The 22,777-nt window shown below is 40.1% G+C and overlaps 1 protein-coding gene across 4 annotated transcripts in view; it reads right to left on the bottom strand.

The window, feature by feature from the left end:
* The window catches only part of kdm6ba (lysine (K)-specific demethylase 6B, a), a 36,943-nt gene extending 15,054 nt beyond the window's left edge, over positions 1–21,889 (bottom strand). For 2 of the 4 annotated variants that reach the window (XM_043243587.1, XM_043243591.1), the window contains exons 1-2: positions 5,229–5,593; positions 4,910–4,971 (exon numbers count right to left, since the gene is read on the bottom strand). The gene's annotated coding sequence lies outside the window, so the exon portion shown is untranslated. Of the gene's footprint in view, positions 1–4,909; positions 4,972–5,228; positions 5,594–21,572 lie in introns of those variants that run through there. The other 2 variants (XM_043243588.1, XM_043243589.1) reach the window with 2 other exon arrangements.
* Positions 21,890–22,777: the final 888 nt, after the last annotated feature.

Here is a 22,777-nt window from a genome sequence, read left to right as displayed (position 1 = left end):
AGCACACAGCGGCACAAGGAAGCACAACGTCACAGTAGGCTTGCGTCTGTTCCCTTCTCTGTGTGTGTGTGTGCGGTTGTGTGTGTCTGCCAATGATTCAAGACGTCCAAGCCCACACTCGTAGCCTCCACACAAACATGCGTACATACAACAGAGTGCACATCCTGATCCCGAGAGGGAGTTCAACTGAGGACACGAGTAGCGCTCGCTTCTGAGACTCTCTGGCCGAGCCCTCATCTACATGTAGCTTTGCGACAAGCCTTCCTCGACCTTGCACCACCCTTCCAAAAATAACATTACAATAAAAACTTTCACGACTGGCCCCATTACGCTTTCAGAATGTCACAACTGGCTTCTGTGATTACTTTCCCTGCTCTCGTTTTCATGTCATCACCCTCGACCTAGTTCAGCGCTCCTAATTTATAGTTGCTAGACAGATGATAACTCCATCTGGATGGAGCGTTTGAAGATAAGCGGCACTAACATCACAGGCATCTATATGACATTAACACTCCAGCACTAAAATGTTGTCTATCAGGTTAATGAATAAATATGTATTCATTAACAGCTAATGTAGGGCACATTAGCGGTGTATAAAAGTGCATAAAACATTGTCTTACTAGAGAGGAAAGGACTCATTTGAACCTAATCTAAATACTCATAGTAATTCCTGACATGACATGTTTTGAGTTGACAAAAAGAGAAACATGATGCTTTTCTTAGTAACTCTAGTGGTCATGTCCTATTAAGAGTAAACAGCCATGCTGTCACTGTGGTAAGCACTGCTGAAAAAACACCTTTAGTCATTACACTCTCTGAGGAGAATGAGGTGTATTACTGACAATGATATTACTCATAAAAGGAGAAGTCAACATGAAACAGTTTACAAACCATTTTACTTCTGTAAGGTGCCTTCGTGACAGACCTTTTCTTCAGTTTTGTGATGTACATAGACTACTGGAGAAAAAAAAAAGACAGTGGGGATTTATGAACTGTTCACTACAAGATCAATAACTTCATCTATTTGTATTTCCCCACTAACAGATTTGCCCAATTACAACTTCAAAAACATGTCCTTTCAACGGTTTAACAGAAGTGTAAGAGAGCTGATCTAAGATATGTTGGTATTTCTATCTGGATAGTCAGGGAAAACTTCTGCTTTTGCACTTGTTTGTGAATGTACAAGCATGTGAGATTAAAGAAAGCAGAACAGATATGATAAGACAGGAAGTTGTCGTCAGAGCAACAGGAAGTGGGCCTCTCAAAAGAGGGGAGGGTGTCTTAAAGGGGACTGGGGGGAATGATGTAACATCCTGTGGAACATATTCTGTGTGTACGTATTTATGAATGGCCCAAAAAAAGTGAAAGCAACGATTGGTCAGGTGTCTACTTTCTCATCCTGTTAAGTCTCCTCAGGCTCAGCAGATGTTGCTGTTGTCTTTCTGTCAGGGATATATCCATACCGCTGTCGGTCGACTTGTGTAATAGTTCCTCCTGAGAACTAGAGTAAAACTTTTAAGGAACAGAGAGATTGACCGACGTTACACAACAGACACAGTCCAAATGGCAGAAAGCTGAAAGACGGGAGCTGTGCGTGAATGGCAGTGACTCAGTGTGCGAACGTCTGCTAGACATGAAAGTCTGGAGTGTGTCTGCATCTGCCATCTGCGAGAAAAAACAACAACTTTTAATGCACTCAGCCGCACAGACTGTACAAATGTGTCATTGTGAGATGTCAGAAAACACGAGTTGGCTCTTTCATTCTCTTTTAACATAATGAATACAAAGTACCAGAAATGACCTTTCTCTGCAGCCATCGAAACATCACAGCTTTTCATTACTGGAACAGTCAAACCTTGAACATCTGTCTTGTTTGTCTCACATTAGCCCCCAAAAGTCCCCTCCTACATTCAAACTCCTCGTTTCCCAGAAGCAAGTGCATTAGACACCAACAAAACAGGCACACTTACTAGTTATTAGTAACAAAAAGGATAAAACCACAAAAAAGCTGGCTCTCGGGTTGCCATGGCAACTGGTACGGCAGCACTCGTGTCTGACACTCAGGATCAGGACAAAGAGTCACGTCTGGCATCTGAAATATTTCAGCCACTAATTGAAATATGAGAAAAGTTAGTGACCATAAATAGATGGAAAATTTGACTTTAATGTGAGCTAGATATGTTTGTGATACAGGAAAATAATCCCTCCTCAGTCATGTCTCCCCCTACGTTATGACGCACGTCAGTGATCGGTGTGTTGCATCCATCCAAAAACATCTGACTGAGTCACAGAAACATGACTGATCTTTTTTGTTTTCCACCACTCTCCATTCCTCTTAACCTCTCCCACTACAGTTTCACCACCCCTTCCTTTCTTTTACTCACTTTCCCTTTCCCCCCCTCACTCTGGTATTCTGCCAAAATGTGAGATAACAGACCGGCAAAGTGACAAAGGAAAAATAAACCAGTCAAAAGTGGAATGAGTAGTGTCAGACAGTATTAAACCCTTTCTTTTTTTGTTGTTTTTAACACACAGACTCGCACGTTTTCTCGTCTGAAATTCCTCTAACTTTCCTACCTCACTTCCTTTTACCACAAAAGTACAGTCCTAACATGGGGAAAAACTCCCACACACGCAACCGTTAAAGCTCAATGGAATGAACAAGGAGGTTTTACAGCCTACAACTTTTTTTGTACAGTTTGGACCGTCCTGAAATACCAGTATAACCACACTTGTGTAAGCCCTGCCCTCTGTCATCATCACTGTCAGATGGCTACCGTGACAAGCGTACGTTGACTAAGCACTCAAGCAAGCCCACTGACCTATGATATATCATCATTCCTTCGTTTCACACCATCACGTGAAATGTGCAACTTGCACCATTTTCTCTTCATTCCACCTGTTAGGATCACAAACACACCCTTTTGAATGTTCTATCATTACTCAACATCAGTGATGGGAAGATAAGACGGTTAAAAAACAACAATGAATTTTAGGTCATGATGCTATTATACTATTAATTTTTTCCTAATTCGAAATAGTTCTTGCAATGGACTTGGCCAATCGAAGCCCTTCACAGTTCTAAACACAACTAACAAGCATATATTAAAACCAATTTGGTTTCTTATTTTAGTCTGGCCTGTAGCTTTAACGCAAGTTTATGCCATCACAATAAAGGGGCAGTGACGCTGCAATAAGGCGGCTGATTCAAAACACCCGCTGGGTCTGAGGACTGAGCTGCTGCACTTTCGAAATTTACAACCCACAACTTCAAAGAGAAACAAATGCAGGCTCTCTGTTTTCATGTCAGTCGTGCTAATTGATCGGAAGTCTATCTTCAAAGGGATCTTCCTGTTCTTCATATACCCCCGTATTTACTTCCAAGGGTGTTTATGACCGCCCGTAAAATGCAGAGTGCCCCAACTCACCCTCTCAGGTGCGCTAATACGCCTAACTGTTTCACTGTAACTTTACATGCTGTCGGCAATGTTTATTCTACGTCAACACAGATATTCCTCCTAGCGTGTGACTGAGAAATTTCCCCTGCATATTCCCTGCATATTCCGGACACCGGAATAATGTCGAAACGCACATGCAAACGCTGAGAGTAAAATCACCCCACCCCCAGGCAGGGCTGGAAGCTTGTTCTAGTAGAAAATGATGCAAATGATTTCCTTTCAGACAGACGCATTCAGTTCAGCACGAGCAGGCTGAGGCAATCCATTCAGCTTTATGAGACTGCCCAGCTCGGCACATCCCCGCAGTGGAGCCCTGCCCTCCCGTGTCAAACAAAGAGCAGTGGATCACATTGCCATCACACACACACACACACAAATGGGTCAATGAAGTGATGCTCTTTTTTTTGGTTTGGTTTGGTTTTTTTTTTCTTCCATAGTGCTGAAAGTCAAAAACATTTAGATGCATAAAGATTGTAAAACAGAAGTAGTCTTCTGTAAAATGATTATTTTTTTAATTAAGTAATTTCGGTTAGGACAATACTCAGTTGCGATACAACTACTTGAAAAAAAAAATGGAATCAAACAAATCTAAATATAAAGAAAATCCTCTTTAAATTTGTCCAAATTAAGTTAGCAATGCATATCACTCATCATATATTACATTCTGATATATTTACTGTAGGAAATGTATCATCATGAAACATGTTACTTAATATCCTAATGATTTTTGGCATACTGCTACAAATATACCCCTACTCATGACTGGCTTTGTGGTTCAGGGTCACATATTATTAGGTCAGCATGGCTCAAGACGTATGCAAGCACGTGCATTTGTTGTTATGCGACAAGAAACCCATTTAACAGGGGACGAGTTTAAAATCGCACGCCTAGTTTAACGGCATCACGATTTATACGAAACGGGGGGAAAATAACTTTAGCATTTTAGCATTACTTTTAAATGACAAATGTCTTTCTTACACGCTGGTAGGCAGGTCCGGACATTGAGGATGGGCCGGGTCAGTTTACATTAGCGAACCCAACCCCCTTCCACCGGACACACGTGGGACTGAGCCTTTACAACCTAAATCTAAACACTTTCTGCCCGAACACCCTACTTACACAACACGGCGATATATTACACAATCACACGCCCAACCCAATAACCAAACCGTGCTTTGATTTGTCTAAAGATTATCCCTGTAAAGACGGAACGCGATTCGTTGTCTCAAAGGCGTGCGTTTGTGGGCAGCGAAGAGTTAATTCGCGTGGGGAACTAGGGCTGATCTTCCGGTCACCGTTACTACAACGCTTTCATTCACACAGACTGTTGCTACCCTGTAATAAGCAGCGTAATTTCTTTCAGTCACGGCCAACGCTCAACTATCAAGTAGTCACGGGTTTACCATGGGGATAACGAAGATAAAACAACCGACACAAGGGAGCCGACTTACCCTTAGTAGTAAAACTCGTTCGGCTTGCGTCTCCACTAGCGCTCCCAAAAGTTAGACGCGATCTGTTGGAGAACAAACGAGGACATCTTTTAGTTTCCCTCGCAGACGATACGAGGAGTCCGATTTAGGACACCAGAAAGGTGTCAACGGCTGAAATGATTAAATTACGAGCGATCACATATAAAGAAGCTTGAATTACAGGCGGCGCTTTTGTTATAAGCGCTGCGGGAATAAAACGCAGAAGCGTCAACCCCAGAGAACAAAAAAAAAAAAACCAAGGGTCAAAACACAAATACGAGGCGAAGATTCCTGTCAGTACCGGTGAACGTCGCAAGCGCGGTTTATCCGTAACTTCTCCTTGGCGTGCAGACGAACGTACCCGCTGAATAGCAACAGTGGTAATCCGCAAAAAAAAACGTTTGTTTTCTTAAATCCTTCGGTTTGAAAGCCAAAAGTCTGTCGTGTCTCCGCAGAGGGCGCGCTGCTGATATTTAATGTTGTTGTTGGGTAAGTCTCCGCTCTCCGTGTCGAGCACAGAGCGCTGTCTGTGAGTTAAGGCAGGGATCGAGTTGCGCTGAGCGGCGCTGGCTTTTTTAAAAGGGCACACGGCTCTCGGCTACGGAGGCGCACGCTCTCTTCTCTCTCCGCGGCGCAGCGCCGCCCTCCGCCTCCTGACGTCAGCGCGGCCCGGAATTCCCTGACAGCGCAAACCGGCGCGTCTCCGCCTGCTGCCTTATTTAAGACGGACTCGTGACTCGTGTCCTACTCTCACGGCCAGCCGGGACAGCAGTTCCGCCTCCTAACTATTAATAAATCTGAACACGATAATCACGCCTCATCACACAAAAATAATCCACAAAAACGCTGTACTTCTCCTCTCACATTCAAGCAACGTCACATATACCATATATAGATATGAGGCTAATATCTAATAATAATTACAATAATATAGTTTTTATATTATTATTACTACTACAATTATTAATACTATAATAATAATAATTATTATTTTTTACTATTTTTTAAAACTATTATTGCTATTGTTATTTTTGTAATACGTTGATTTAAATGTTATGCCATGTATATTTGCGTATGTATTAATAAACAACAACGACGATGATGATTAAATAATAGCAATGCTATTCTTATTGCTCTGACAACAGGACAGTTACTGCGGGGTTGGTTCAGGATTTAAAAGTTTTAAAGTTAAGAAGAAGTTTCACATTTCAGAGAATGACCTGAGAGCGGTTTACAAGCCAGACAAGCGCTGTAAATCAAAGATGAGTAAAAATAGGACAGACATGACAAATGAACCAAGAAGTGCTGAAATAAACAAAGACGTATGAAAACTGTGGATAAGATTTTCAAAATGACTCTACTCTTTTTTTTTTTTAGAGATTAAACAGTCACAAAGTTTTTTATTTATTTTATTTTGTTTTTTTACAGAAACTAGTGGCATCTGCCATGTCAGGATGTTTCTTGACTGTGTGAGGACAGCATGGTATGTTCATTTAATGTCGAACAGACGCTGCATGCGTGAGTGTGTGTGATCAGCACGTTATATTTAGCAAGGTTACATCAGTGGCAGCGAGACAAAACAGGCCGGCCAAACCACGGGAGTGTGTCACGGGAACCAGGCTTCTTGGACAGCAGCGGAAGGACATCACACGCACACACAGGACGTAAGCTGCTCTGAGCACAACGCCTACCAAAAACAGGCAAACACTGACAACAGCAGATGTGAGAATGGCTTCTTAGGGAAACAGTGAAGAAAAATATGGCTTTTCTTTTTCTATCATAAACAACCGTTATCACATTCCAGCTACAGCACCGTCTTTGCTGTTCGGAATTGTGTGTGTGTGTGGCGATGACGACATAATAGGATACGCCAGACAGGAAGAAGGGATATATGACCGCTGTGACCAGGGCATAACGGGCCTGTGATCTCTCCCACTCACACCCATACCCACGCCCAGACATTGTACTCGTGTGTGCTATTACACCAACATTCTGCCAGATTTCAAAAGAGAGGTGCCTGTTTTTTGAGTGCTTTAATTCCAGAGGCGGACTTGTAGTTCCGATTGCTCGGTTCTGGTCATATAATCAGGGAGGGACAGAGCTCAGTCTCCTGTTCTCACACGGCAGCTAAATATAGCAGCGTTCTCACGAACGCAGCAGAATTCTGAACACACACAGAACCGAAATACACAGAACTGTCAGATGTTGCAACGGCAGAAATGAGTGGTATGTGTGTGTGTGTGTGTGTGTGAGAACCGACAGCGGCCTTTAGATCAACACTCTGCTCCCACTTTGTAGGCTCCACTGAGTCAGCACTAGGGTGCACTAGTTGTCACAGCTGCCACACACGGATGGATGGTTCATTCAGAGGGTTAACTCCCACGTCTGCCCACTGTGCCCACATCAACCCCACATACACCCACATATGAATTACACGCCATGAGTCCATGCCAACTCATACTGAAAGAAAATGTCCCACAGTAGAGAGACTGTAACCACCCTCTGAGGAGACAGGAGGAACAATATATAAAAATAAGGATCGCAAGTGTGAGCAGCATTGTTAAAGCTTACATTTGTTGATCTTGTATGTGTGTATTTGTGCCTTGCAAACTTGATAACAAGGGTTTTCTGTGTTTAAACATGCACAATGACGTCTTATTTAAACAAATAAAAAAAAAATATACATAATACATACCAGTGTGTTTAAGATAGTTGTCATTCAATTTCAAGAACATATTAAAATTCTTTTACAGTCATATTACATGAACTTTACATTTCATATAAATTTTTTTAGTATTTCTAAGAATTAAACAGGCTTTCCTTTCTTCTTACATACATAAGCTCAACATTCAAAGACTCAAAATGAAGTGTATTAATAAAAACACTAACAATGTGTGTGCATGCGTGTGTATAAATATGCAGATCTCAACAAATTTATTAGACCACCATCACTAATTGTAAGGTGTGTGCCACAGCTGCCTTTAACCAATAGTAATGATGATTCACAAAATACATTTTTATGTTTCTGTAATGGTCAATACTTGATGTATTGGCCATCACCGAAACATAAATATGTATGTGCAAGCTCTTTAGTCACAGCAGCATTTGTAATTCTAAGATATAACAAATGTAATGTTTTACATAAAAGGCAAAATTATCATAAAGTACTTTATTCAAATTGCCAATTACAGCCAATAAATACAGTCCAATAAAGAGAAGACACACATTTTAGGAATCTGTCAAACACTTGTTTTAAACTTAAATGTGTTACTGTTATTTGTTAGACAAAGAACAAACTGAAACAACTAAAGAGTCTATTCACGCATAATAACCAAAAAAGTTTGTATGGCTTCCTTTGGCCTTGATAACAACCTGCATTCTTGCTGGCATTGTTTTTATGCACTTTCTGCTATCGACTAATTAGCCATCTGAATAAAAAAATAATAAGTGCTTCATAATTTTTTCAGCTTTTCCTGTAAAACAGTATTTTTTTAATTCATGAATGAAGAGCTCACACATACTGATGGATTAAGAAGCGCAGAAACAAAATTCCAGACCAGAAAACCAAGTAAAAATCTTTACTGTAATTTACTTTGGTACTCTTTCATTTTTGACTTTCACAAATTCTTGTCTTTCTCTCAGTTTCTACCCAAAGCCGTAGCTTGAAGGGAAACATTTAAAAGCCCCACTCAAAACCATTCTCTCTGTAGGATGAAAACTACAGCAATCTTTGGTCAGATAAAGCAGGTTTATTTGTTTATTGATGACTATAAAACAGAAGTGGTTAGGCTGCTTGACTTATGACCTTAAAGTCAAAAGGTCGCACCCCTGCAGATAGACAGCTGCTCTGAGTTTTAAAACAGGCTGTAGCAACAACTGTAAAGTCAACACAAACCTAAAGTCTAAACCCTGTGCAACTGCAGACCAGCCAGGATGAAACTGAAACACAACAGGTCAACTATATCCTGACTGATCACTGAGATGGAGAGACAGACAGAAATGATAAAAAAGTGATATCTTTTGTGGAATCAAACCCTGATAGCAAATCATAAAGCTAACATCTAGCATTTCATTTTAAATGTCACTCTGAATTCACTCTGACAGGCTCCATGAGCTCAAAGGTCACACTTAGGGGGACTTTACAGGATTTAGCTGAGAAATCGTCACTACCAAAAGACAGAGGACTAATCTAGTCTCTGATGGTGAAGAGAGGATTCAGAGGATTATAAGAAGACGCAGACCAAACAAGCATGAAAAAATGCAAGTCCACGAGGGACAGTGTGACACTCTGAGTCAAAGTGATCTTGATACAGATGAGAGGACTGGGTCTCAGAGAGAATGAAAGTGAGAGACAGGCAGAGAGCGAGAGAGAATGAAAAAAAAAGAGAAAAACAGTCCCAATATTGCTGGGAAGTCCAGCTCAAAGACGGCAGCTGGTTTCTAGCTGGTCAACCAGTTTTAATACTTCACAAACCAGATCGAACATATTACAGTCAGCATAAAATAAAACATTTTCTAAAGGCATGTTATAGATCTTATAGCGAACAATTCATCACTGCACTTTTCTTTTTCACATCTTGTAATGTTTTGTTTTTTATTCAATAATTTTTCCAATGAAAAAGACAGAAATGTTTTTTTTTTTTTCTGGTGACATACAGAGGACTTCTTGCATTCACAAGCTTGCATTCTTAACTTCTTCCTATTCTTTTTCCAATAATCTGTTACACATTTAGATTTATGTCCCAATATGAAAGATAAGATCTGGCACTACTTGCATTTAACCGTGAATTTAAATTGCTATGGCCAGTTGGTTTGTTGTTGGTCCAAGATGGCTCACCAGGTTTAGCTGGATTTACCACAAGAGATTTTCCTCTCTTCCCTGTTGTATGTACACCATCTGGGGCATGTGCGCACACACACACACACACACACACACACACATATAACGTGATGACCTACTGAATACACAGTCCTCTCACCCAGCACATTACACTTGTGTGACTCAACACAGCTCGCCCGTTCTGTACGCCTCCAACTGTCAATAAGATATCAGAATTATGCTAACTCAACGCGCAGAGGCGTTAGCCATCAATGAACTTACTGTAATGCATTAGCAAACAAAGATATTGTACACAATATCCTGTAATCAGCATAAAGGTGAAGCAAAGACAAAGCAACAAAAGACCTTTATTCTCTAACGTCTCTGGATTCGATTACAGAACTTGTCCCAAATCTTCACACAAACCTGTTTGCATGTTTATACTCCCATACGCCATTATTTAATACATTAAGCTGTAATACATTAAGCTTTCTCACTGAGACTATTAGCAGCTTTCAGGTTTTACATACACTTTTTAAATAAAAATGAGATTTCCCCCCGCACAAATTCACAATTACCCCAGAGCTACTAGTCAAAACAATTTAGTAAAAAACAGTAACTTGTCTAAAAAGCTTTTCCATTCCTGAGAGCCTCAAACCTAGATTACAAGCTGTGACACAGTTTTATCATCCTGTATGTTATAGAGCATTGAGGTTATATCACTTTACTTACCTAACTAAACTCCTTACCACACCTGCCCCTTGCGACCAACACTCAAGCTGACATGCACCACTTTTATGGGTGCAAAGTGGAAGTCTAAGTGCATTCATGTGTTCGTGTGTGAGCTTGTTTTGCGTGAATCAAGATAATGTATTTAGCTGTTCTGATGGTTAGTCACTATGTGACTCAGAGCTGCTCCTCGTGTTAGGACAGTAGACCACATACCCCAATGTGTACACAGAACACTACAATATTCATGTGAGCACCGACATGCAAAAGTGAACACTTTTGCAGGTGGTTGCAATGTCATTGCCATGCAGTTTCTAGGGTGTTTGTGGTGATTACAAAGGTGTATCTAGGTATTAAGGTTTTTCTGGGTTGTTGCCAGATAGTCCACCAAATGATGTTGTGCAGCCAGTTGATACAAACCCTGTTAAGAACGTTAAGGAAACCGCTATTGATAATTGGTAAGAAACAGCAATTTAATAAAATTAGCTGATTGCTGTGAATTATTCTACACATATAGCATGATCCTAACCCTAAACATGTTTTTTCAAAAAAGTCTACATTATCTACTTTCAAGGCATTGTGAGTTCAGGTTTTACTGCAGAAGCTGGCAAGTGCACTTGTTGTTTTTGAACAGGAGCTGATAAGTCTATTTTAGCGAATCAGTCCACTGTATCCAGGTCAGGTGACAAGGCTACTTTCACTTTGAAAAGACATGCTAGCTGAGAGGAGTTGACTAAAAGTAATCAATTTCGATCAACTTGATGAACCTGCAATGTTTTTCTCAGGCTATAAAAGGGAAACAAAAGCTGAAACGTTTTCACTGAATCTTGCAAAAGCAGCACATTACGACGGAAAAGCTATATGTATTGTGTGTAATCACATCCATACAGCCTATGATTAACAGCTTTTGCCAAAAAACAAATGGAGTTATCTGCTTTTGTTTCGCAAATTAACTTTTCAATTATAACCAAAGGTTTTCTTAACAGAGTTTACTGCATTCACATTCTGGGAACTTAATTTTGAGTTTATCTCTCTAAGTAAGTCCATTATATTTTTTCCATTGTTTCTTGCTTCACCATACAGACTGCTTTAAAGAAGAAACCACACATATTTGCTTAACAAGCACATTAAAGTTATCATTCACCTTATTTAGCCACTGCTATTTTACTGTTATATCTTGTTTATGGCCTGTATTTGCCTGTATCTGCTGAACATTGTTATATCTGTACTAAACCACATTTCATGTTCCTCTAAAGCCCTGCAATATGTTAATATGCCAATGAACATGACTAACCACAGTTTAACAGTACATTTAAGGCATACATATCAGTACCTACATTCTGTGAAACTCAAACCCACAACCTTTCCATCCTATTGAAGTAAAATGTTACAGAGAGTCTTACAGACACAGCGATACCAGGTCAAATCATGATCCTGCTTACATCTGCAAGTCCGTTCCATTTGTTTTGGTCTATCAGGTTTCTGCCCACTAGTCTACGTTCATTTGTGTGGTTGTGATTGTGATCAGTCGTGTGTGTGGGGGTGTGCAGTAATGTGGGCTGGTGCAGAAACCGCGCTGAAGATTTGGTTTAGTAAACTTTTGCCACACATCGCATGAAAAGGTCAGATTCAGCCATGTACGGTTTGCGAAAATTACCCACATGCAAACCTGTACCCACATACACGCTCTTTTCGAAACAGTAACCAACAAAGCCAAGCAGAAATCCCTAACTCTAAATGCAGACTCTCTTAAGAGTGTCTGTGCGTGTGCATGTGCATTTGAACTCACTCATGAATATTTAAAACCTCTTTGAACATCTGTCAGTCATTCACGAGGGTGTGGTGCATTTTCTGTAGGTCTCTTTCAACCACACACACGCAGCTGACCACATAACAGTAGCCTGAGTTTGAGAAACAGACAGAAGCCCACAACAAAACAGCCATTTTCTCTATTTTTCCCTAACAAAGTTCAATAAATGACTTTCCATCTACATCCACCGACAGCCAGACTAGACAAAATAGTTTTTCTTGCACGCACACACACACACACACACACACACACACAGATGCACAAGAACAGGGCCAGCAACAAGAACATCAATCAGTCAGGTAAAAACATGCTGAGGTGATCAACACACAGGCTCACACATGTTTCTGCACCTTCTCTATTACAAACACACACAAATAAATCCTAAACCCTGAGGGAACAACTTCTTGTGTAAATCAATCTCACTGATCTAAAGTGAACAAGACTTTTGGGCCAGCATTTCTTTAGTGACTTCAGTTCCTGCAGAGCCCGGCTGGTGCAGACGACTAGCACAGACAGACAGCACAGACTGTCATTATACGCCACACCAAACATAGCAAATATAGTCTTCAGCGTTTAATGGTTCTAGTTTTTCTACTCTGTCAAAAACGTTGGCGTTGTACGTATGTTTGTAACCTGTTAAAGCTGTTTTACCAAAGAAGTCGTACAGAAGTAGAGATAAAGTCCGTTTTTATAGCCCATAAAGCCTGTGTCTGTTCATAACATAACTTCTTTTTTTATTATAGCCAAACAGCGGCTTTTTCCTGATTGTACAGTTACACAGACATAATTATGCCTTGACAGGATAGTTCAACCCCAGAATTAAAACTCTGTCAACATTTACTCATGTCATTACTTCATGTTGTCATAAACCCGAGACTTTCTTTCTCCTGCAGAAATGTCAGTGAGGAGCAAATAACATTGGACAATGCACTGCAGTATTCACCTCATTGTTTTAAAGCAACACTATGCAACTTTTGACGCTCTAGCAGTTAATAAACAGAACTGCATGCACCCCTTGGAAGAACATTCTAACCGGAGCTACTTCTCTTAAGTTTATGGTCATGTTTACACTAGTGAATTTTCGATTTAAAATGCATAACTTTTGCTACCATTACGCCGTTATTTTTCAGTGTTGGTCAGCCAAAATAGTTTTTGGTACACTTTTTTGGTGACATCCGATGGGCTGGAGGAACCAAGAGGTCAAGGTTTGGTTGGATAGCATGATCTGTAGGTTATGTAATGTATAACCCTTATGTCAATTTGATTGTTGGTGAATGCGATTACATTTAAATGACTAATGTTTAACGTATGCAAAACAACTTGTTTAAACAAATTGTTTAACACTGTGTGTATGCATACACTTTATATGTCTGTATAAGTGTGTGGGCTTAAAGGTGTGTAGTATTCTTCAGTAAGTCCATCTGTTTACGCTAAAATTCAGATTCATGAAACCTACAAAATCGCTACGAAACTCACATATGATCCACACATGGTGTCTCTGAACCACCACAAGACCACACACACACAAGCAAAGAACAACACAGAGACAAGTATCAACTCACACACACTCACGCAAATACTTAGAATACACTTCATATAACAACAAGCTCAAATTATACAAATTTTTGTTCGTATAAACAGTTGAACACTGGGTTTAAAACCAGATGCTCGGTCAAAAACACACGGTCATTAAAACTAAAGTATGCAGACAATTTAAGGCACGATGAGTATGTGATAATGTCTGCAATAGAGGAAAAGAAATCAGATTGAAAAAAAAGGCAGAGAGCAGGATAAATTTGTAAAATGAGGCAATATCTTTTTATAAGCATGGTATTATAATGTTAAACTAAAACTTTAATTAAAACAAAGAAAACACATCTTAAGCACTCAGAATAAAGGAGCTCGAACGATTATTGCCTTTTTGAACAGTTATGTAATTGTGGCATCCATAATTGTAACTGCGATTAGAAATTTGATTAATTGCACAGTCCTAATATCATAGCATCAGTTGACTATCCTCACAGCAGAACATTAATCTGTGATCATGGGCTTTTCTAGCCTCTTCCTCTATAAAGAGTGCTCAATATAGAGTAAAAGAGCACAGTAACTATATTAAGTCGAAAAGCATATTCCTTTTGTTTGTAAACTTTGCCAAACTCAGCTACAAAATGCAAGCATAAAAGTCCAGAACTGCTCTGGATCATGACATCTTATTTCTGCGAAATCATACTAATTCTATGGCAATTAAGCAATTTACATTGATATCTATAATTATGACTACAGAAGCTGGCAAATAGAGATTCACACACCAGCAGTGTTTCATTCCTGAATCAAAAAGGATTATTGGATGAAATTATTTAACTGAACAATTTAATGATTCATTTATTAAAATATGTGTATAAGAAGACTACTATTTCAGCAATTACCTGCAGAGTTAGAGTGCATAATAGTATGTATTTGTGTTTATACATGTGAACATCAGTAGGCTTGCATGTTTTGTGTTCAGTTAGTGTTTGAAGCTGTATGTGTGTTTGTGAGCGTGCAGGTGTGTTCATGTGTGTGTGTGTGTTCAGCGCCGATGAGGCAGAACTCAATCTGTTCCACACCTGTCCATCTCTCCCTGGGGGAGGAGCCTGAGGCTGCGCAAACACACACACACACACACACACACACACACACACACACACACACACACACACACACACACACAAACACAAACACACATTAACATACAAAAGCCTTTTGTGCTCATTCACTCTTGTAGTCCACACATGCACACGTATGCATGAAAATATGTGATGCGTGTGTGTGCATGTGTGTGATCAGGGCCGATAACACAGCCACACAGAAAAAAACAAACTATTTTACGAATGCAGGTTTGACAGATACTGTCATATCAAAGATATGTGTATAAGTGTGTGTATATATATATATATATATATATATATATATATATATATATATATATATATATATACAGTAAGTGCAAATATATAAGGAGAGATGGTGATGTATAGAAAGCGAGCAAGAGAAACAGCGAGCGTTTAGTGTGAAGGAGGGGGAGGTGGGTTACTCTGGGACGGCAGAACCCTGTGACATGACACAGATGCACTGATGCTGAAGAGAGAAAGAGAGAGAGAAGGAGAGAGAGAGATGAGAGAGAGGAGGGGGATGGGAGGAGAGGAGGAGGGGTGTGAAATCACACTGCTGTTCTATTTATTCTCAACCAGAGCACACGAATGCTCACACACACGCGCACACACTTACATACACACACAGCAGGGGACGCCACTATAGCTGTGAGCAAATGGCTGCACATAAACATTCAATGAAAGCAACGTCCACACTTGCCTTTGATACTGCTGCTAAAAACAAATGGGATCAGCCTTACACACTCCTCGTATCTCACACCTGCCGCACTGAAGGTGGTAACACGTCCACAGCAGCTTGCTCACACGCACACCAAATGATTCAGACAGTATTCAGCATCTGAACCTCAAATCCCAAAACCCAACTCTCTTACTCCATCTCTTATTCATGATGCCACCTCGCAGCTAAGAGCTTAAAGTGTCTCTATGAACAGACTGGTATTATTATGATCTTAGAACAAAGAATCACATTACAACCAGTTTACAGCATAAAACAGAGCCTTGTTTCAAAATCATGGGTATATCTTCAGGCGCTAAATGACTAACCAATAAAGATGGACTGATGGTGCTGCGTTACTTGGCAATTTCTGTTTATTAGTTTAAATGAATAGTAAATAGTCTCTGAATTAAAGTATGAATGATATGAAAATTCATCCTATTTTGTGAATGCATGTTATCAATCTTAGAAAAATGTCATAACTTCCAGCAAAAACAACCTAACAATTCCAGTGATCTATGTTAGACCTCTCCATTCATATAGTTTGCTTAAACTTCACCCCTTTCTTAAAGTCATCCGCAAGCTTGCATTTACTTTGGAGCTCAGCTGCTACATCTAATAAGTCCAATCTGCAAAACATGATCTGTTACACTTGGATGTACGTCACAATATGTAGGAAAACATATTCTTATTATAGAAATTATCTGCATTTTTTTTTTTTTTTTTTTTTAAATTTGATTAATTATAATGGGAATTTAGAAGTAGTCATTAAATATATAAAAATAAAACTTTTAATCTACATAAATAAAATAAACATTTGGAACAAAGGTTCATTAAAATATATATTTTCTACATTAAAATGAACACTAGGGCCTATGCAATGTTTATGTCCTAAACATGTTGTGCAAGTATTTTCAGTCGGGCCGCATTGCATAAAGTTCCTGTTTTAGCACTTTTCATGCGGTTGAACTGCAAACTAAAAGGGCCTGAGATGAAGACAAATTGCCTATTTATTATATGGCACAAAGAAAAATACAGCTTCATCTACAAAACCAACAGTCATTCATAATACACATTCATAAACACACTCGCATTAAGCCAGTTCAATTAATGCTCCAGACGGCTCACACTACAGAAACAAGTGCAGTGAGAAATCAATTACAACATCAACAATGACTTTGACTGCAACATGACACACATACATACACAGACAAACGGGGGTCTTCTATACAGGCTACAGGAAACAGATCAGATTTCTGGAGTGTGAGACACAGCAGAGGCAGGGCAAAAACACACACACACACACACACACACACACACACACACACACACACACAGATCTCAGTTCAGAGAAAGGCACTAAATCTCGTACAGACCTGCAGAGAATCTGGCCGTTGTGCAGCCTAAGTGGCTCCAGTTCTTATCGCACACCTTACACACACACAAACTAATGTTAAGTCTTACACAACACTAACACACATACACACACACACACACCCCTTAAAATACAGATCTTACACAACAGGTCAGAGTACAGTGAAAATCTCTGACACACATACTGTACACACACCTTACTCAAGAGGTCAAAGCTCACAGGAGAACTGGGTTAGAAAGGCATTACAGAGGACTGAAAAAGAGAGAGAAAAAATGGTGGAAAAAGGGTGATGACAGAATAATGAAGAAATGGGGCTCAAACACACACACTTTTGACCCTGACATGACCTTTCTCTTTCTCCATATCACTATGATCTTGCCATCGATTGGCCGGGTGCCATTTCACCCATTGATGGCGTAACTCTATCGCTCAGTCACATGACTCCATTTAAGTAATGTGAAACGGGCATCGATCACGCCCAGGGGTCACAGAAGGGTCGCGCCCCATAATGCACTTTGCAGAAAGATACATTTTGGGGTGTTTGATTATTTTATTGAGCAGTTTTACTCTGGAACAGGTATGTGATGTTCCAGAAACATTTGCAATAGCTCACTGATGGGATGTGTGTGTGTGTGTACAACAAGCACAAATCAATTCAAGTTTAACAAGAAAGAGTTTTGGGTTGTCAGCAGACAAAAATAGAGAGAAGGAGGAGAAAGAATGAAAAGAACAGGCAGATCAAAGACATACAAACAGAGAATTAATGATGACAGAAACACATATACACACACACACTCTCAAACCGCAGTCTGTGTCTGTGTTTATAAAGTTGATTTTGTGTAAATTCCCTACTTTGGCTTTTTTTTACGCTCTATTGTCAGCATTACTTTCTAACAAAGAAATATTTTTCACATTTAATGTTTTCATAGAATTTAGAATGCCTTGACAGTAACACTGTCATGAAAAGCAATTCAATCTTTCACTGCAACCCTCACTTTTTGTTGCACTTTAGCATCTTTTTTCAATGTGCAGAGTCCTCTGTTGCTTTAAAGAAACTGCAGATACAATTTTATTGTCATGATTAAAATATATGGGGTAATGATTGCATATATTGCATTATTTCATATATGTTGGTGTGCTAGGTGTCATTTTTCATTGTAAACTTTTTTATTTACATTACAATATTTACACATTGAGCATGTAACCCAACCCCTGCCCCTAAACCTACCGTTTGTCAATGAAGCACCGGATATAACAGGCAGATTCGACTACCATCATTATTTATTTAAAAAAAAGGATTACGATTCCAAATCTTGAGCGGCAAAAGGATTGATTTGTGAAATGAATAGACGCAAATTAAAAAAATGCAGCCAGAAGAAGCCTTACGTCAGCCTTGGTTGGCTGTGATTGCGACCGGATCTTATATGTCTCGTGATCAACTGCATCATTCTACTGGACAAGAATATAATTTTTGAATAAGATGCGAGTACATTAACGGAGATGGGTCATTTTCAAAAACCTTGTATTTACTCTCTTCTTCGCATTAAGGCATTGTATGGCTTCATGAGGACTTGAGATGCAACATTTGTTTGTAATGCTTATATACTGCTTATGGTCAGTTTTCTGTTGTCACCAGGTAGCTCCGCCCACACTGAAAAATTAAACTAATGCACACTAAACAGATTTATAATTGGATTCACACATACTAAACATTTAACATGATGGCGGTGAAGATTGTGGAAATGTATACCTATTGGAAAAGTTCCACACTGTTCTCTTAGATTTTCACTTAAGTGATTTAAGATAATTGAAATTATATATATATATATGATTTTAATGAGGTTGCCATAGTGCTTTCCTTATAAACTCTCCATAAACCCAAAATAATATTATAGAATAATCTCTGCTGCAGTGTATTTTAAACAAAAAGCATTGTAGCTTCCATGCTATAGAACAAAGATGCTGTTAAATATAAATAAACTCAATATTCTGAGAAAAACAGCTTGGTTGTTTACTCAAGAGAATGTGTTCATGTGTGTGTCAGTACCACCTCATTCCCAGGAGACTTGAGCGAGACAAAGGAGGTGCAGGAAACACAGGTGTGTGTTTGGAGTGATCGAGTTGCACACTAACGATAATAAGGAATTTATGAGTGTGTGTGAGAGATAGAAAACTATTGGAGACTCTTCATCCTCCCATCTCTGTGACTTCAACCAACTTCACCAAACAAAACAAATCAAACATGATCTCACCAAGAAACCATGCGCACTGTCAGCACTTCCATCCTTACACAGTTCACAGAAGCTACAACTGCCATGATAAGAAGAGTTTACACTGCCGAAGTATTATTGAAAACACACACATATAACAGTTTTGTCCATTTTTAGGCTTGATTCTATTCTACAGATTAAAACAGATATAGATAGATAGATAGATGATAGACAGATGATAGATAGATAGATTCTAGAAAAAAGTTATTTTAGGAGGTTTCAGTACAGTATTGATAGCAGTTTATTTCAATTTATGTCACTGTTTAAAAGCATTTTTTGCAAATAGTTCCTGTCACACAACGCTCGTGGTTTAATTCTTGTTTATGCACTTATGACCCAGTTTTTCAGCAATCTGTGCATTCTCTAGTCCTATGATGTTTGCAAATCTTTCCTTCTCAAACTAACCAGCTGGGTGTCAATACCTACCCACCTCCCCCTCTTCTCCTTCAACCAAAGAGCATAACACCAGCCAAGCAACATTTCCCCTCCCCATCCCCCCACCCCTCTCTCTAGTCTTCTTTTCTTCTCCAGGCAGCCCACTCAATCATTCCTGCCTCCCTCCCTTCTCTCTCTCTCTCTCTCTCCATTCCAATGAATGCACAATCCCCCGTTCAGCCAGGCCTGTCCTGGGGGGTGGGGTTCAGGGGACACACACACCCACACCACATCTGCAGAAGAACAAACGCCCATCCCAGGGAGCGATAAAGACAGAGCTTACAATGGAGATTGAGGCAAATCCAACATGACCTGGACAGAAAGCTAGAACACTGAAACCAGCCTAAAATGAATTAATGGTCTTAACTGGTTCTAACGCTTTGGACACTTCAGCTGCTCAGGCTACAAAGTCCCTGCTCAATTAACTAAACTCCATATGGAACAGTCTAGGAAACCAACATAAACCAGATAAGACCAGCAAACCACCTTAGGCTGGTTTTCAGCAAGGTACATCATAGTAATAAACGGGCACGGTTTATGCTAAAATACCTTAGCAATTACTTATTGTAATACTATACGCAACAAAATGAGATTTGAAATCACATACAAACTGTCAGAAAAATCTTCGTTATAATAATTTTCTTCTTTTCTAACGACGCTAAGCTAGCTACTTTTGACATAACAACTAACAAAACTACTTCATAAATACACAAACAGCCCAGTCATTACCAGTGCTGACAATTAGATTAACAGCTAATGAATAGATTAGCACACTGCTTATTACCATGGCATTATGGGTAATAATAGTCCTCACGCTGCTAATGCTAACAGAGTTGGTTTGCCCTCAGCTAGTGGAACTCAAACAGGAACGTAGGCTAAAAGCAACAGCGGCCTGAGGGCGACACACACACGCTCTGATGAAAACAGGCACCGGCAACACTACATCGAATTCGGCAGACAGTCGCATGGATGGGGTGAGGAAGAAGACAGCGAGAATGAGAACGAGAGATGTTGTTTCTGTGGAGAACTACTGAGGAATGGAGAAACCGATGACAGATGAAGACGTGCGATTGTTTTACACATCTCCTGATGACAATAACGAAGTGTGCTCTTCCGGCAATGTTTTGTGTTTCCTTATTTTAGTGGAGAGCTTTAATGAGGGGCGGAGCCAACTGATACACGCCCAGCAACACACACACACACACACACACACACACACATCTGCACAATGACTCTTGATTGATCGAAACACTCCAGGATGCCGGTAATGGATGTGGGTTGTGTGAGACGGACACACGGCCAGAAGGAAGTGGAGGTTCACACACTCACGCCTCCGGTGTTTTACTCTAGTTCTCAACTAACATAATCCATAACCACTACTTCCTATGACCATAACGGACAGCACACACACGTCTGCAAAACAATTACACAAACTCACCCCACTTAACAAAGAGTCACTAACAGAACAGGAATCTTGTCAGGATCTATCATGTACACATCCCGCTTTTCCATATGGATGTGTGGGAAGCAGACACCAGAAAACTGCCGAGCATTTGTGTTTTATCTCTTCTTTTCTGTGCGGTAGAGTCAGTGTGTGTGACAGTCGGAATATAAACAGAGCCAACCGGACTGACTGCATACAACAAGCTTTCTTTGTGCGGCTCTCCGCCTGGAAAAAGCAGTGCAACTTTCTCTCGCTCTCCGCCTAGTGTGTGTTTTTATTTTGCTGAGCTGTCCAAACGCAGCCCGGACACTTTCACGAGTTCAGTTTAAATGCCCTGCTGGAAGCACAAAGAAACAGAGCGGCAGTGGTGGATAGAAGGAACGCGTGCGTGTCTTACCGTGTTTCCCAGTGTTATTCCCTGTGTTTCTGAGGTAATTCCACACTGAGAGCTGCTCGTTCAGTCTGTTCGGTAAAATCTCAGCTCTTATTTTCCCTTTAACCAGCTGCAGGCTTGACTACCTGCCCCCCTCACACACAAACACACGCATACACACACATACGCACGCACACACGCACACCGGCAGCAAGGCTTGCAAACAAAAACACACCATGCAAAAGCTGACACAGTCAAGAGGATGCAGGTTTCCAGCTCCAAACAAAACAGAATTCCTTCTATTTTAGTCAAAGAAAAAAAAAAGAGTGTGTCTCCCTCGTTCTCCTTCTCTCTTTGCTTTCCTCCCTCAATCCTTCTCTCTCTCTCTCTCTCTCTCTCTCTCACTCACTCACTCACACACACACTCTTTCTCTCTGCTTTTTTCCACTCAGTAGTCAAACAAAGAGAGGAAAGGAGCTGGTCTCTCACACATACACACATACACACACATACACAGAGCGCTTAAGCCCAACCCCCGCTATAGGCCAGCCTGCCTCTCTTGGTTTTTTTCACATCTCTCGCTCTAAACAGCCCCTCCCCCCGTCCCCTGTCACCTCTCTCTCTCTTAGCCTCGTTCTCACCCTCCCTCCTTCCCTGTGTGTGTCAGATAGAAGGGATCGGAGAGCGGAAGGGATCCTTTTACTATATTTCATTCTCTCATTCCCTTCCAGTATTTCTGTGTGATCTCAGAATCAGAGTGCATCATGTACCGGCACCTGCAAAAATACATAAACTGCACCAATTTCTGCACATGCCTGTCATTCACAAAGTTATACGCTTTCCATGCGTGCATGTTTATTAAATATTTGAAGCGTGCAACGTCTTCTATGCTTCCACCAAAAGTCATAAAGGAAACGTTTACAGGTTTTGTCTGAATGAACCACATGTCAAGGTCAGTAGGCCAGTATTGGTGGTATCTTTGGCTGATTAGTGTCGTAACTGTAGACGACCTATATTCTGGTTCATACAGATTAGATTATTCCTTTTCTATTATTATGCTTTCATAATATATTTATGACCAAATAAGGCAATTAAGCAGGAACCAGAAGAACATAGTCTTAAGTTAAGTATTAACTTGATTACATCATCATATTTCTGAGTAAAGCATATTCTAAACAAAGAGTTTATTTGCAAAAACAGATAACGCTTTAATTCCTGTCAATGCCAAA

The sequence above is a fragment of the Puntigrus tetrazona genome, chromosome 7, assembly GCF_018831695.1.
Source record: "Puntigrus tetrazona isolate hp1 chromosome 7, ASM1883169v1, whole genome shotgun sequence".
Classification (NCBI taxonomy): domain Eukaryota; kingdom Metazoa; phylum Chordata; class Actinopteri; order Cypriniformes; family Cyprinidae; genus Puntigrus; species Puntigrus tetrazona.
Note: the sequence above shows the minus strand (reverse complement) of the source record. Positions and strands in the feature narration are given on the sequence as shown.